Source organism: Notothenia coriiceps, unplaced genomic scaffold (assembly GCF_000735185.1).
Source record: "Notothenia coriiceps isolate Sejong01 unplaced genomic scaffold, NC01 NC01_scaffold00036395, whole genome shotgun sequence".
Lineage (NCBI taxonomy): Eukaryota > Metazoa > Chordata > Actinopteri > Perciformes > Nototheniidae > Notothenia > Notothenia coriiceps.
This window is the reverse complement of record NW_011369096.1, coordinates 453,378-468,539: the sequence shown is the minus strand read 5'-3', so window position 1 is coordinate 468,539 and position 15,162 is coordinate 453,378. Positions and strand designations below refer to the sequence as shown.

At 42.3% G+C, this 15,162-nt stretch overlaps 1 protein-coding gene across 1 annotated transcript in view; it reads left to right on the top strand.

The window, feature by feature from the left end:
- col18a1a (collagen type XVIII alpha 1 chain a) overlaps positions 1-15,162 on the top strand; it is a 92,916-nt gene that overhangs the window by 26,221 nt on the left and 51,533 nt on the right. The window lies entirely within an intron of this gene.

Genomic DNA, 15,162 nt, shown 5'->3' with positions numbered 1-15,162 from the left:
CCCCCCCCCATCTGAAACGCCTCTATTGGACTCCTTTGTTTACTTCCGCAACATAGTGACATCACTATGTACAGCACCTTTTAAATATTAAAGCATGCAAACATGGCAGAGTGTGTGCTCAAAATACAGATATGAACATGAAGATAGCATAGTATGTCAAATCAATTCAGTGCCAAGAAAACTAAATGTTTTGCAGTGTACAGTATGATTCAAATGAACCCTTTCAGACTTCCCAACAATCAATCAATCAACAGTTTATTATACTGATGATCATCATTATACAATTCACATTAAGCAACACCTTTCCCACAACAAAGTCATTTCCTTTTACTATTTTGCACATGCTTGCACAGATTTTATCCGCAGAAATTGTGATATTCTTCTCATATTTCCTATTTTTTAAATGTATGTTTCCATTATATATTTCTATATAAACTCTTATTTTACAATTTAAATACGCTTCCTGTGTTTCTGTACGCATCAGGGCCGTCAAACAAAGTGGCTTTTATTTTATAATAACAAGGTAATTCAATTTCACTTGCCTCGTAAAAATATGTTTTATAGATAAAGAAACACTCCTTGTTAATTATAGGTATTGCAAAGTAATACATCTGCAACTATAAACAAGGTTCAGTCTTTTAAATCAGATGTACCTGTTTAAATGTTTTAATTCATGTCATTGTTAAATAATCCATTCCCCTCTATGATTAAGGAACTGTAATTTACCAGGGTTATGTCTTGGCTTTGTTTCTTTGGGATATTTTTATTCAGTTTTATATTTTTTGGTTTGGAAAAAAGTACAAAAATGGTACTCATATAATATATATTCTGTGGGGTAACCAGGAAAAAAATAGCCAATACATTCTAAAGTGCCCCACCAGTAGTGTATCTATGTCTCCTTCATACCTATATATTATTCATTCTTGAATGAAGTCATAGTCCAAAAGAGGTGGAATATCTGTCCGTCTGAGTTAGACTGCACTCTAAGGAGAGTTTAAACATTTATATGTCTACTAGGTGGTTAATAGACTGGAAGCAGGTTTCTGTAGCGTAGAGGCATGACAGGGGGGGGGGGATAGTTAACTTTAGGCTAAGTTATCTCAGTGGGCCTCAAACGTTTTGGTCACCATTAATGTAAACAATTATTTCCAAGGCACACTTTTATATGATCATTATAGTTATAAAAGAATAAAGTTTAAAAGTGAGTGATTTGTAAAATATCCATAAAGAAAAAGAAAATCTGTTTACAGTTCTGTTTCATATGGGTGTTTTGAGATGTATCCATAGATTTCTTCATTTTGCTCTCAAAGTGCACCAGATTGATGCATTTAACTTCAATATTTCAAAATAAATCTTCCCGGGGGAGCATCTCCCCCGTCCCCCCTATGTGAGGTCCACACACCANAATATACTTTTCTAGTTGCGCCTGTTGTCCTCTGTGTGAACAAAACTATCTAGATCAGAGGGCCCAGGTACGTCGACTCGCTGTTCCGACGCGGGTGGCAATGCTGGTAGAAATCGCGCGAGATCATTCATAAACAAAAAAAAAAATCCAGCTCGTTAAAATAAACATGATCCCTCCTCCCTTGGCCTCCCTGGCCGACTTAATCAGAGTTAATACACACGCACTAAAAACGACAAATCCAGGACGAGATCCTCTCCACCCGTCTGTGTGCGAGGGGGGGGCAGTTTACTACATCACGCGGCTGCTACATGCAGCAACACACGGCGGGGATAGGCGGAGAGAAGCACTCCAAGGTGTGGTTAATGTTACCTCGTCTTGAGGTGGACAATGCTCGTTGCCAAGAGATGCATAACAGTTTACATGTAAGAGGCGGTACACGAACAAATTTGTCTAAACATTATAGCAAAAGTGCACCACAATTCAGACGGAAGGAATGCACCGGTTCGACCTGTCTTTCTAGTAAGCCTCTGTAGCCGACCCATCCACAGAGTAACGTTTCCACGTCAGGTGTTATGTATGCTAGCAGCAACACACGGAGTTAACTCAACAAACATGGGTTAATGATTAGAGGTAACTGAGTTATTTATTTTGTTAAAGTTTCAGCTATTCTGTTTACAATTCTGTCATCACATTATTTAATACGATTTGTTAAAACATTGTTGTTTCTTTTGATGTGAAACATTATTTATTTAATTTATATAAAAAGCAATGTTAATTTTGTTCACAATTTCTTAAGTTAATTGAATAATATATGTATTTTTGTATCAAGTATTCATCTTTATTGTCTTCATTGTTAGTTTCCACATGCCTAAAACAACCTCAAGCTAAATCTAAAAGTTGATGGCTAAATAAGAGCGTTTGAGAAATTGTGCAAGGCATACAGTAATAGTCCGAATAGTCCATTAATCGTTTCATGAATCGATTATCAAATTAGTCGTTTGTTGCAGCCCCATTTTAGTTATCCCATGTATAAATAAAACGTGTTATTCAGCAACCCTTGCAATTTGGGATTTTATTTTTGGTTGGTAGACCTCGGGGGGCTGGTCATTTCAAAAGTAGCTCACCAGCCAAAAAAGTGTGGGCACCCCTGATCTAGATGATTCAAGTGGCTGTTTCAGACATGCCATATCTTTATATTAACATAACATACCTTCATTCTACCAACAATGCTCCCTTGGCATTTTCTTAACGTCTTTCATTTTTGTAAAGCACTTTGAATTGCTTTGTGTTGAAAGATACTATATAAATAAACGTGCCTTGCCTTTTACGAGACACTCATATGTACCGGTAAGTCGTTTTGTAAAGAATGTCTGATTCATTAAAATGAATAAGAAAAAAGTAAGTAAAAAAATTTGTTTATGAAATATAAATAACACCCTTTGAGTCTTTGAGCCTGACAAAACACCTTACACTCTGGATGAACCAAACCTGTGTGTGTGTGTGTGTGTGTGTGTGTGTCAATAGTTTTTTCTTTCTGTACTCGACCTATTTCTAACCTGTTATTTGGTATAATATCAATAATAATTGCACAACAACACCATGTTGAAGACAGTGCTCCTGATCCTGACTCTAACAGGGTCATGTTTGGTTGAGAATGGCGTGCTCGTCGTATTTACGGTAAAGTATTCATGGAGCTGTGTATCCGCGCCAGAACACACACACAGCTCAGCTCGGATAATTTGACTGAAACTGTGTCAGACAAACCATGTCTTGCCTCCAGGTAAACATTGTGCTCTGCATTCCCTGAAACCCACTGGAAGACAGACCAAACAATGACTCACATGTCTCCACTGTTCAACGGCTTTCGGCTGAGAGCGACACCATTGGAGAATATTAATAGAAATACCTGTGGTTGATGAGTGATGTCCAACCCTCTCCCGCTTACTCTTCTCTGTCATGCACTGCCTCGTCTGGCTGCCACGGGCGCATAGCTGCTGTTGAGATACCTGGGACTCAGTGGTAAACACATGTTGCTCTCTTCTTCTCTACGATACCGAGAAAAGTGGGAAAAGGAATTGTTTTTCAGGTGTGTCACTAAAGAGGCCTTAACAACAAACAAACTCAACCTACTCTGTATTAGCTGCTATAACATCTGAGGTCCATAAATAAAGGTCCATCCTATTTTATAATCCACAGTCTTTGTTTTGAATAGTTTCATGTTGGAACTATTTTCTTTTTATCGAACAACTCCCTCAGCCTAGTGATGTGAAGTCCCACCCGGTTCACAGTATTGGTTACTTTGAGTTGATACATGTAAATATCGAACCGTTTGAGCTTTAATACTTATTTTGTAATATGATAGCTGTTTCACTGTGACCCTCATTTATCACATGCACGTTCAACAGCTGCCCACCCCATAAAACTTCTCTTCAGAGCATTACCAGTCATCATGTATGAGCTTATATTAATAAAGATATTACTTGTTTGTTTATTTTGTTGTTTGCTATTAAGAAGTAACTTTGGGGGGGTAATACATACATTGTTTTTTTATACAGACGGGATAGGGTTAGCATGTGTTTTCTTATCGACAACAATTCCAATGAAGACCAAGCTTCTAACTGCAGAGGTAAATATTTGTTGGGAATACAAAGTTTAATATAAATGAAAATGTTGAGTACAAAAATGATTTAAGATAGCTTTCTTGTAACATTATTGATTCATATTGAACACTTAAAATGGTTTGATGCAGCAGAACAAGAAATAGTCTTTTTTTTCACGTTTCTTATTCCTTAACAAGACCTGGCACCTATTTTCTTTGAGAGCTCTATTACCGTCTATACAACTGTTAAGAAAGAGGTAACCACTAGACGTCACTTAACTGAAAATGTTACCTTTTTAATATTTATATGCTACCTCTGGCTGAAATTATTAAAAAGAGCGATCTAAGCTATCACATCTATGCAGACGACACCAAGATTTATTTTAAAATCACACCGGGAGACTATTCTCCGATTAGAACACTGAGCAAGTGCATTGAACACATCACTGACTGGATGACTCAGAACTTTCTCCAACTGAACAAAAAAAAATTAAAAGTAATCGCAGAGCTTCAGTCGGCAGACTACAAAGTAACTCACAAAGCAAGAAATCTGGGTGTGGACTCAGACCTGAATTTTAACTTTAACAGTCACATTACAACAGTTATTAGGTCTGCATACTACCACCTGAAGAATATATCAAGGATTAAAAAACTAATGTCGCAACAGGATTTAGAAAAACTTGTCCATGCTTTTATTTTCAGTAGACTTGACTACTGCAATAGTGTATTCACAGGGCTCACTAACAAATCTATCAGAACGCTGCTGCTGATTCAGAACGCTACTGCTCGAGTACTCACTGACACTAGAAAAGTGGATCACATCACTCCGGTTCTAAGATCATTACACTGGCTTCCAGTCTGCCAAATAATTGATTTTAAAATACTACTGCTAATTTTAAATCACTAAATGGCTTAGGACCGAGGTATATAGACGACCTCCTCCATCACTATGAAGCATCCAGGAGTCTCAGGTCTTCTGGGTCGGGTCTGCTCTCTGTTCCGAGAATAACCTAAACATGGAAAAGCAGCTTTTAGTTATTATGCCCCAACAATTTGGAACAAACAGTATGCCTTTTTAGTTATGTATTATGTACCTGCTGTGTTTATTTATTTATTTTATTGCATTACCTTTGCTTATTATGTTGTCTACCTTCCGCCATTTGAAATTACTCCGACTGTTTCTCACCTCTTGTCTCGTCTCTGTGTGTGTGTGTTTGAATCTATCGTGCTGACTGCACTGATTTGATTGGCTGAGTAGCGTCACCTCCTTAAAACATTAAACAATAACTTTTTTAAACCTTTTTATTTTTATGTCTTAAACATATTGTATAAAACTCCCCCACTACTTGGACTATTCCTTGCANTGCTGCACGTTTGAAGTTTGCAAAAGAGCACCTGGATGTTCCACAGCACTACTGGCAAAATATTCTGTGGACAGATGAAACCAAAGTTTAGTTGTTTGGAAGGATCCAAACAACTAAACTTTGGTTTCATCTGTCCACAGAATATTTTGCCAGTAGTGCTGTGGAACATCCAGGTGCTCTTTTGCAAACTTCAAACGTGCAGCAATGTTTTTTCTGGACAGCAGTGGCTTCCTCCATTTTATGACCAACTTATGCAGAAATCCAGGTCATTGCAAAGGGTTCACATACTTTTTCTTGCAACTATATCTATCTACTATCTGTTATTAAAGATCAGAGGAAAAGAACAGAACGAGAGGGGTAAATCCGGAATAAAAATAAAAAAGCAAAGAGATTGCAGAGCAGTGAGAAGGAAAAAAGCTTGGTGTGTCAATTCATTACATTGCCAGTATTTTTCGTTGTTAAAAAGAAAAATCGCCCCCTTGGATTTTTTAACCTCAGTCATTTCATCCTGGAGCCGGGCCTGCTTTAAAGGCACAGTGAAATGAACAATACAACTTGCAATGTTGTGTCCTTCCTTGTGTTAATCGATAATTTGTATACATGCAAAAAAATTGGTTGGATTTTTTCTGTCTGCTTATCAATATTGTACCCCCCTCTCCTCATCATATACAACTGCGATTGATTGCTCTCGTGGGGAACTTGCAAAACCGAATCTCAGTCAGAGGCAGTGGCGTTGCCTGGCCTGGGCATTCGGGGCTTTAGTTGAATGGAAATAAACATTAGTCTTATTGGCTGACAGGTACCAATCCTGTGAGCTGTGACAATGTTTAAACTATCAGTCGGACTCAGAGTTTTTGAAGATGGACTTTACCCCTGTTTACACCTATATGCCCTGAGCTGAATATCGAGCCTTCATTGTAAGAGTCGCGGGTGTGCTGTGTATGTGCGTGTGGGGAGTGTTGCAGTAGAAAGTTCAACTGTAGCGCCGTGGCCGCCGCCACTGTGGACTAAGCCCCGAATGTTTCCAGGTCCAGGCGACGCCCCTGGTCAGAGATTTATGTTTAATTTCAGCAGGACAATCTGTGTTCGCGTTTCCAAAGACTCTGGTTCAGGTCTACATTAGTCAGCCCTCCTCATGCTTATCTAACTCAGGTGAGGGGGGTGTGGTCCTACAGCTATGAATCCACCACAGCCCGACATCCTGCTGCACTCATGGAGACACATTATTTAATTACATTCAAATGATTTTATTTAAGTCTTTCCTGTAATCCCCGCCCACACATTACTTTTCATGTATAAGTTGTCACATGAGAAGCTAAAGATGACTTGATGATGATGTTTTAACTGTATGATGTTTTAACTGTAATGTTTAAGATACCTTTGTCGTCATTACATGTTAAAATGATTGCTTTTTTCTTTGTTGCGAACACTCAAAGTGCTTTCACAGCACACTGGTGGAGGATGCCATACATCATGACTGCGACTGTGGCTGTGAGGGAGTGTGGTCGTCTTTCAACCAGAAGGTTGTGGGTTCGATCCCAGCCCATGCAGTCAACATGTCGATGTATCCTTGGGCAAGATACTTAACCCTGAGTTGCTCCCGATGGCATGGCCAACGGTGTGTGAAAGTGTGTGTGAATGTTAGGTCCTAGAGTAAGGTGCTCTGTATGAATGGGTGTGAATGGGTGAATGAAATGTAGTATGTAAAGCGCTTTGAGGGGTCTTAAAGACTGGATAAAGCGCTATATAAGTACAGTCCATTTTACCATCATGAGAGTCGTTCACACACACACTCACATACGTTGGCATGGCAGCAGGAAGTTTTCTGGTTCAGGATCCTGGATTCCTCCAGAGTTACAGTGTTCAGACAAAAGAATATTTCAGGAAGAGGTTTGAAGTCCGCTGCTAACAGAAATAATTTCCTATAGCTTGTATTTCTGCTTTTCTTTACAAAGACACCCCAGGGCATCTGTACAGAATTTTGTAAATCTGTGCTGTATAATTATGCAATAAATATAAATCTTTGTGTTAGTTTTCAGTGTGATTGATGGTCTGACAGCAAAAGGACAGCCGTACTGTAATATGTCAGCATTTCTGCCCTTGGCCCATTTCGTCAGTATTGATTGACATGCAGCATTTTGCACTCGGCATGTCTATCTATATGAATATGTCAGAATTGAAACGGCTGTCTGTAGATCACAGTGACCACTGTTGGGTGACGACTCCCCCACCCCCCTCTCCCTCCTCAGGAAGAGTGCAGAGATCCCCTCCTTTAGTGAAAGGGGAAGGAAGAGTAAAAGGAGCCACCTTTTGATATGAGCCTCCCTGAGGGGCTCTCTGCCACTAAAGAATGTTAGAAGTTCAAGTTCCAGCCACTCGCCCCGGAAAGCTGACCTGGTCTGCTCCTGTCCTCTGAGTCTGTGTCCAAGGACACAAAGACACGAGGAGCTGCTGACACTGAAGCAACACACGGCAGGGAGACATGTATTTCATGTGTTCATTTTCTAACTAGAAATCTAAATGTTCTGCTAATAATAATACTATTTTGAGGGCTTGCATTTATTAATTGTCACAGAATTCCTTCTCGGAATCGCAATACAAGTCAAACTAGGACGAAAACCAGTCCTACCTCTCAGAGGAAGCTCCTGATTCTTCTGTTCTGAAATGTTACCGCTTTATTTTCTAGTGAAATAATATATGTTACTAAGCCATGAAGTTATATAGGCCAAATATAATATACATTACACTTAAATTAACCAACATCATTGAAGAGTGTTCCTCATAGACTGAAGATAAACATACAATAATTATCCATTACATTTTCCAAATGATCTTTGAGCTACTCCTCCTGTTAACCATGTGCCCCTAACGGATTATAAACGTGTTTGTTACTCTACTCCTCCACTATTGAAATGCAACAATTTTAAGATATTTCTCAGAATATGGTACCCTGCCACAGGTAAAATGTAAGATTTGCAATGATGTAGCTTGTGGACGTGTTTAATGTCTTATTCCGAACTAAATATAGTAGCAGACCCAGTTTCAGGGAGCACAGTTAGAGAGTGCACATGCTCTTTGGGAATCACACACATGCTTAGCCACAAACATCCACAAACATCCACACACACACACACACACACACACACACACACACACACACACACACACACACACACACACACACACACACACACACACACACACACACATCCCTCCTCCCACAGAGTCAGTCTGACCTCCATCTTTTTGCACGCAGGTCTAACTCCTCCCCCTATGGAGCACTCCTAAATATCAGCACTGATGGGAGTACTTGTCTCAATTGAGAAAGTTGATGGACTGCTTTTAAATCTCATCCTCAAAGAAGGAACACATATGCATGAGTGACCCTTGTTTACTGAAGTTCAAGATGAAGACTGGAGGGTCCTCCCCTCGGGCGCCAGGGTCTGCCTTCACCTGCAGTCAGTTTGTCTTTTCACGTTACAGGGATTACACAAAACTGCTCTTAACCGCTCTCACTCAGGGAAACAAAAGAGAATCTATTCTCTGCCCATTAGCGCTAGCATTAAGACATTATTTGCTTTACAGAACCCTTTCCCACGTAATCAGTCATGACGTTAGTGAAACTTGAAAGGATATTTAACAGGTGCTGCAGCTGCCGTTTGTTTGGATGCTCCACTGAAAGAAAACCAGTAAACGCTAGAGAGAAGAGAGAAAAGGAGAGGACACTTAACTGTTTAGCCTTGTCGTAGTGATGAAGAGGGAAGGAAGGTGTTCAGAACAGACACTGAGACTTTGGTTGCAGTCGAATAGTCCAAAAATCAGCCCCTATCGTCTATTCCTATCTTCTATTCCTTGACCTCTGTGTGAAACGTCACGGGGTTAAGGAATAGTGGATAGGAGAATTCAAAAGGATCTAGGAGAAGAGACTGCGGTGCTTTGAGAATCGACTGCACTTACACTATCGACGTATTTATGATGCGCCAGCGGACGTCATGAATATTGTTAACGATGATTTAGACTTAAGAGCAGGATTAGCTGAAAAGAGTCCAAGGAAGCTTATTTAAAAGTTAACACCATTTAATTAAACAATGATACGGTGATACAATGAAAGGTGCGAGTGGAGGCTGTCTCCCCCCTTGATCAGCTGCTCCCCGTTCGCATGGGGTGCCGGGGGTGAGAGAGAGGTCGTTTTCCTCTGTCCATCACATGTTATAGTCTATAGTCCCCTCCTATTGGCCGGCATTCGACGGGGGACAGGGCTTCCTCCCGGCTTCCTTCCTCTGGATTAATATTGCGTCAAATAAGAGGATTTAGACGTTGTGTGTTCATTGTATAACTCCACAAGCCTTTACTCCTCATATTCTCATTCATGAGATTCTGTTTGTTACATTCTAACGGCTGAAAACAAAGACTACGTGCAACCGGAAGTGACATAATATGTAAACATCCGGGTTTCTTCAAAATAAAGCTTTTCAAAATAAAACGGTGCATTTATCTAATATTCACGTATCATGTATTGATTTTAATTTATTACAATATGCGTCTGCTTTGGGGAAACTCCATTTTTCTATACAGCGGACTACATGGATGTATAATAGGAACAGCTGACTACTGTAAACTAGGATTCTCCATTACTGAGGCTGATGAGATGTGCATCTCAATACGTTGCCACGATACGATACATTAACGATACATTTGAAACATCAGGCCATGCGATACGATTCACCCCTGTTGCAATACAGTTCGATACGATTTGATTCAACATTATGCGATTCGGGGCGATACGATGCGATTCAACACGATGCAAAGGTACGACAGAGGATTTTTGTTTTATTCCTTATATGCAGCAAATCATACATTAACAAAAAAGTGCTTTACATATTTGGTTCTCTCTACTAGTACTGCACATCCCATCATGCTGTTTATTTTTTACGTAAAAAAACTCTCCAGAGTACAGTATAATTGTGTAACACCTCACAGTTAAACAATTTAAGGATGCATTGCCCAGGATTAACAATGTGCAAATAACAGCTACCATAGTGCAATGCCCATACAGCTGCTGCCTGATGTGCTTAACACTCATCCATAGGCTAACTCACCAGTGAGCAGAAAGCAGTGGTTTCTATATGAACAATAAAGAATACAAATAACCTTTCACAAACAGCTCTATCATAACTGCTTACAGTAAGGAAGACATTTAAACTGTTATTGGCCGTCACAGGCTGCTGTAAACTAAACACCACTCTCTCTGACAGAACACCTCACTGAGTGATTTTACTCATATGTCTAACTTTCAGGTTTCTTTTTCCAGCCGCAGACCCCATGTCGCCTCTTTATGTGCGTCGCTAAGTTCCTCGTACTACTTGTGTACTTTAAAGCGGCACGGCATCGTTTACAATTTGCGAGCGATTTTTCAAGTTGACCGTCTTTCTTGAACAATCCGAAGTGTTGCCAAACGTTTGATTTGTAGGTATTTTTTGGTGCGCTGTGTTTCTCTTTCTCTTCGACTTCCGTTTGTGTTGATAACTGAGACTCTTGGCCTCCGTAGTGCGAAGCAAAGATCAAAGATTGTCTCTGCTGAGTGCTGACAGGATGAGAGGATATTATATGAATGAATCGTTTTTTTACCAATGCAAAGACGCTACAATCGATGCATCGCGAGTTAAACCCAAACTGTAGCCGATGTGCACTCTTTCAACCGGTGCACTCGCATCTTTAACCTTTATGCCGGTGCACCGATGCGAATCGGTGAATCTTAACATCCCTACTGTAAACGCATCTAGATACTCTGCACCGTGCTCTGATGCTTTTGTTCCTATTTCATGCATAACCAAGAAACATAATTCTCCATGACCAAGGTTGTACAAATATTGAAATAATAAAGTGTAGTTATACTTAAAGCTTATCACTTCTCTCTGACCATATTCGATAATGTGATCCACGGGAACGCCTTGACATGCGTATGGTTGTCAGTGTATTATCGATTAAACAAGAGGCTACGCAAAAGTATCTTTTATATAACTCTTCTGCGCCTGAGTGTGAGGTTCCTTATGATGTGTCACTATAGACACGATCATTCTATCCCCATTCAAATGATATTTTTTAAGAAGACCGGTGGTTCGGTCGTAGGCCCGAAACCACCAGGCTCTGTAGACACTATGGAAATGTTGTGCCTTCTATATGAGCAATTCAGTAAAAAAGTATTGTTGATATTGCTCCTTGATTATAGTCGCGTTATAGAACGTTCAAAACAAAACATTCGGTCAAATTACCAGCATAAGTTGTATTATGCTCTAGAAGTACGTACACTTGCATCTGATTGCACTGCTGGCTCCCTGGGCACTTCAGTTCTGGTCTGCCTCTCTGTGCGTACCTTAAAGGACGCGTTACTTCACTCCCAAATCGAGTCAGCAGCGTGTTTGTGAGGGACTAAGTTAAGGGTTTGTCATAGACAGCGGGACTGCATATGACATTCCAGACTCGATAGCTGAGTATCTATGGCTTTTGTAGTGTATACGGCCTAGACTGAGAGGAAATTGTGAGATGAACAGCACAAGAAGACTCGAAAGGAGATCGTTGTTACACAATTAACAGAATTGGTGTTATAAGAAATGACGAGTCAGGACAGATATCATGTTCATTCGGACCTTAGAGAGATACTGCGGGCTGTAAGGACTCATCCCTACTACCTGTCAAAGAGTTCATTGAGGCCCGTTATGATCGGTGACGCTCACATTGCCTTCCACTGAGGCCTGCATGACTCATCTACTGCGCGACTGACCATGGACTTCAGATCGCATGAAGACCTGACATGAGACCATCTCTGAGGACCTGACATGGACGCATCACTGAGGAGCTGACATCGACTCAATCATCTGAACAGACCTTGACATGACCAACTAGAGGACCTGACAATGGACTCATCTACTGATGCTGACATGGACTTTCAAGGCAGGCATACAGCCATGGCACTCACCACTGAGGACCAGAGCATGGACTCATACTCTGGGGCTGACATAGACTCTTACGAGGACTGAGCATGGGACTCTCACTGCGGACCTGACATGACTACAAGTACACTGTAGGACCTGACAGGACTCATGACTGGAGGACCTTACATGGACTCATCTCGAGGCTGACGATGGACTCTGCACTGAAGGCTGACATGGGGACGCATATCTGACGGACCGACAGACCATCACTTAGGACTGACATGGACTATTCACAGAGCACCTGACAGACCATCACTGAGGATCCTACATGGATCATCTGTGTAGACCTAGGACCATGGATTCATCTGTACAGGAAAAAAGCTGACATCAGGAGTGCTTACTGAAGGACGTGACTTAAGGAGGCCTCAGTGACGACTTGACATAGGACATCAATCGGCAAGGACCTGCACATGGACCTCATCACGAGAGTAAACCTGACATGACTCTTCACATGAGGACGTGGGACATGGAATCATCACTGAGTTATGGAAACAAGACGCGAATCAGTGATGGAACTGACCTGACAGGACGGCCACATGACTAAACCTGTTTTTCAAAACAGGTTTTGATGAATGAGGGTTACCACCCCTCCTCCTCCCAGCCCTCCACCTGTGACTTACCCCCTGTGGACTCCCAGGGAGCCTTCCTCCCAATCCCATCCCTCTTGCCCCCCTCCCCTACCAGGGCTCTCTCTCAGCCTCCAACTGTGCCCCCTCACCAATCCACTGCAAGAGGACGTGAGGGGAAGAGTTCAGCCGCTACACCTCAATGGAAGGCTTTGCAGTGCCTGACGGCCTCAGCCCCACAAGGATGTGCTACTTCAGACTGTGTGGCAGTTTTTTAAACAGAGAGAGCACATTTCTCAACCTTAGCCTGGACATGATACCGTCCCTGCCCTGTCTGAAGACAACATCCTGTCCTGTGCTCAAAGTACTGGAACAGACGCCACAACACACGTTAGTTGCAGAAAACAAGACCTGGTATCAATAGCTCCGCTCTGAATCAAGGCCGTGTTGCACACACATGGATTTAAATGTTTTTAAAAAAAATGCTCGCGTTTACAATCAATGTCAGGTTTTGGTGGATTTAATCAAGTCTTGGATTGCCAGAGTATGAATGTCCTCTTGCTATTTTCAATAACGATAAAATACGTCTGTAAAAAGTGTGAAAGCGCAGGCCAGTCACCGTCTCCTCTCTGTTCCTCCTAAACTCCCCCCCCTACCCTGAAAATAATGAGTGACAGGCTGATAAGAAAACTTTATTATCACGCTAAATCACTGATGAGAATATGAAAATGAAGCCTAACTTAATCTCATACATTGCAACGGGAATTTTATGTAACAGTACGACAGAGAATAAGTGTGCCACCCACATCAGTATCTGTTTTTAATAGCTGTTTGTAATAGCTGCGTCAAGCGTCGGAAACTCACTGAGAAGGCTGCTGAAACTTTGTCCACCCGCTGTGAGAGTGAGCTGGAGAGCCCCTGAATGGGGGCGCCGTCGCGCGGGTACATGCGAAAGAGGCAAAACGTCAGCCAGGCGGGCTGTTCTGCGCCACCCAGCAGCCCCGTGAGCGCACGAGGAAGTCCGCGGGCCGAGGAGGGGCAAGGAAAATGTCAGTCCGTGACGAAATCCCAACTTAAAACCGCTTGACCTCTCGAAGCACAGGTCACTGTCTTTGGCCATAAGGTGCGAATAGGGGGTGTTCGTTAGCGGTACGATAAGAGGTGGCCCGTGGCCCTTAAACCGGCGGCGTCCTTCACGGAGCCGGCAGACGCTCCGCGTGGGCTTCGCTGAGTGCACAAAGGAGTCTGCGACCAGAGAGGGTGTCCTGAATGAACAGGAGCCGGTTTGGTAGGTGCCCACGCTCGCGGCCACTACCGACGCAGGTCTTTGCCTTTCCCGTTGCCTTGTAGGTGCCCAGGGGGGGACGGCACATCCTCGCTTTCGCCCGTAGCGTGCATGGAATAACACAGCCGGGCTGGAGTTGCTGACGTTCGGCCCCGCAAGCTCTACAGGTGGCATTCCCTCTAACCAGGGAAGGTGCTGCCTAAACACCAACCACACAAATCACCACATGGACAACAACCAGGGAACACACACACTAACACACAATAGACGCGAAGCGCTGTCTGACAGCGGCGACAGTGCCGAAGAAACAGTTCTAATGAACATCTTACACAACAACAGACAGGTTGAGCCACATCTCACAAACGGAAGGAACTTGAAAACACACCAACAGGCTATGAAACAGGCATACAACACACATTCCGACTCGAAAGTCTTTATAAAGAAAGTCTTGAAGCCGCTGCAATAAATTTATCCTGGGCAAGGAAAGGAAGATGTAATAAGGCCCACCGCGTCCAGGTCGCAAGTGGAAGCTCCCAGCGCCGAAACACACGTGAAAATAGGCGTGGCTCGTCATTCGTTAGCTCCGGCGGAGGGGCCAAAAACTGAGGGCCTCCGTCTGCGCGAACCAATGGCAACCGCTAGAATCTCCTTCCCAAAAATCCAGCAGTGAAAATAACGGCGTTATTTGCCGTCTCCGGCTCAGTCTTGGATCCTTCTACGAGATTATGTGGCGTCATCCAATGTGCTGCCCGAGAGACGGGAGTCGGAAAGGCGGGGTATCAAAGTACAAGCTAGACTTTTATTAGCATCAAAGAAACAACATGTAAACAGCTTTCAAGCCGCGGGAAGTACGGTTTAACTCAAAATGTCCGGCGGAACAAGTACCACCACCCATCGTTTCCGTGGGTGAATAATGTTTCCCCAATCACCACAGTTAACCAATTCATGTCA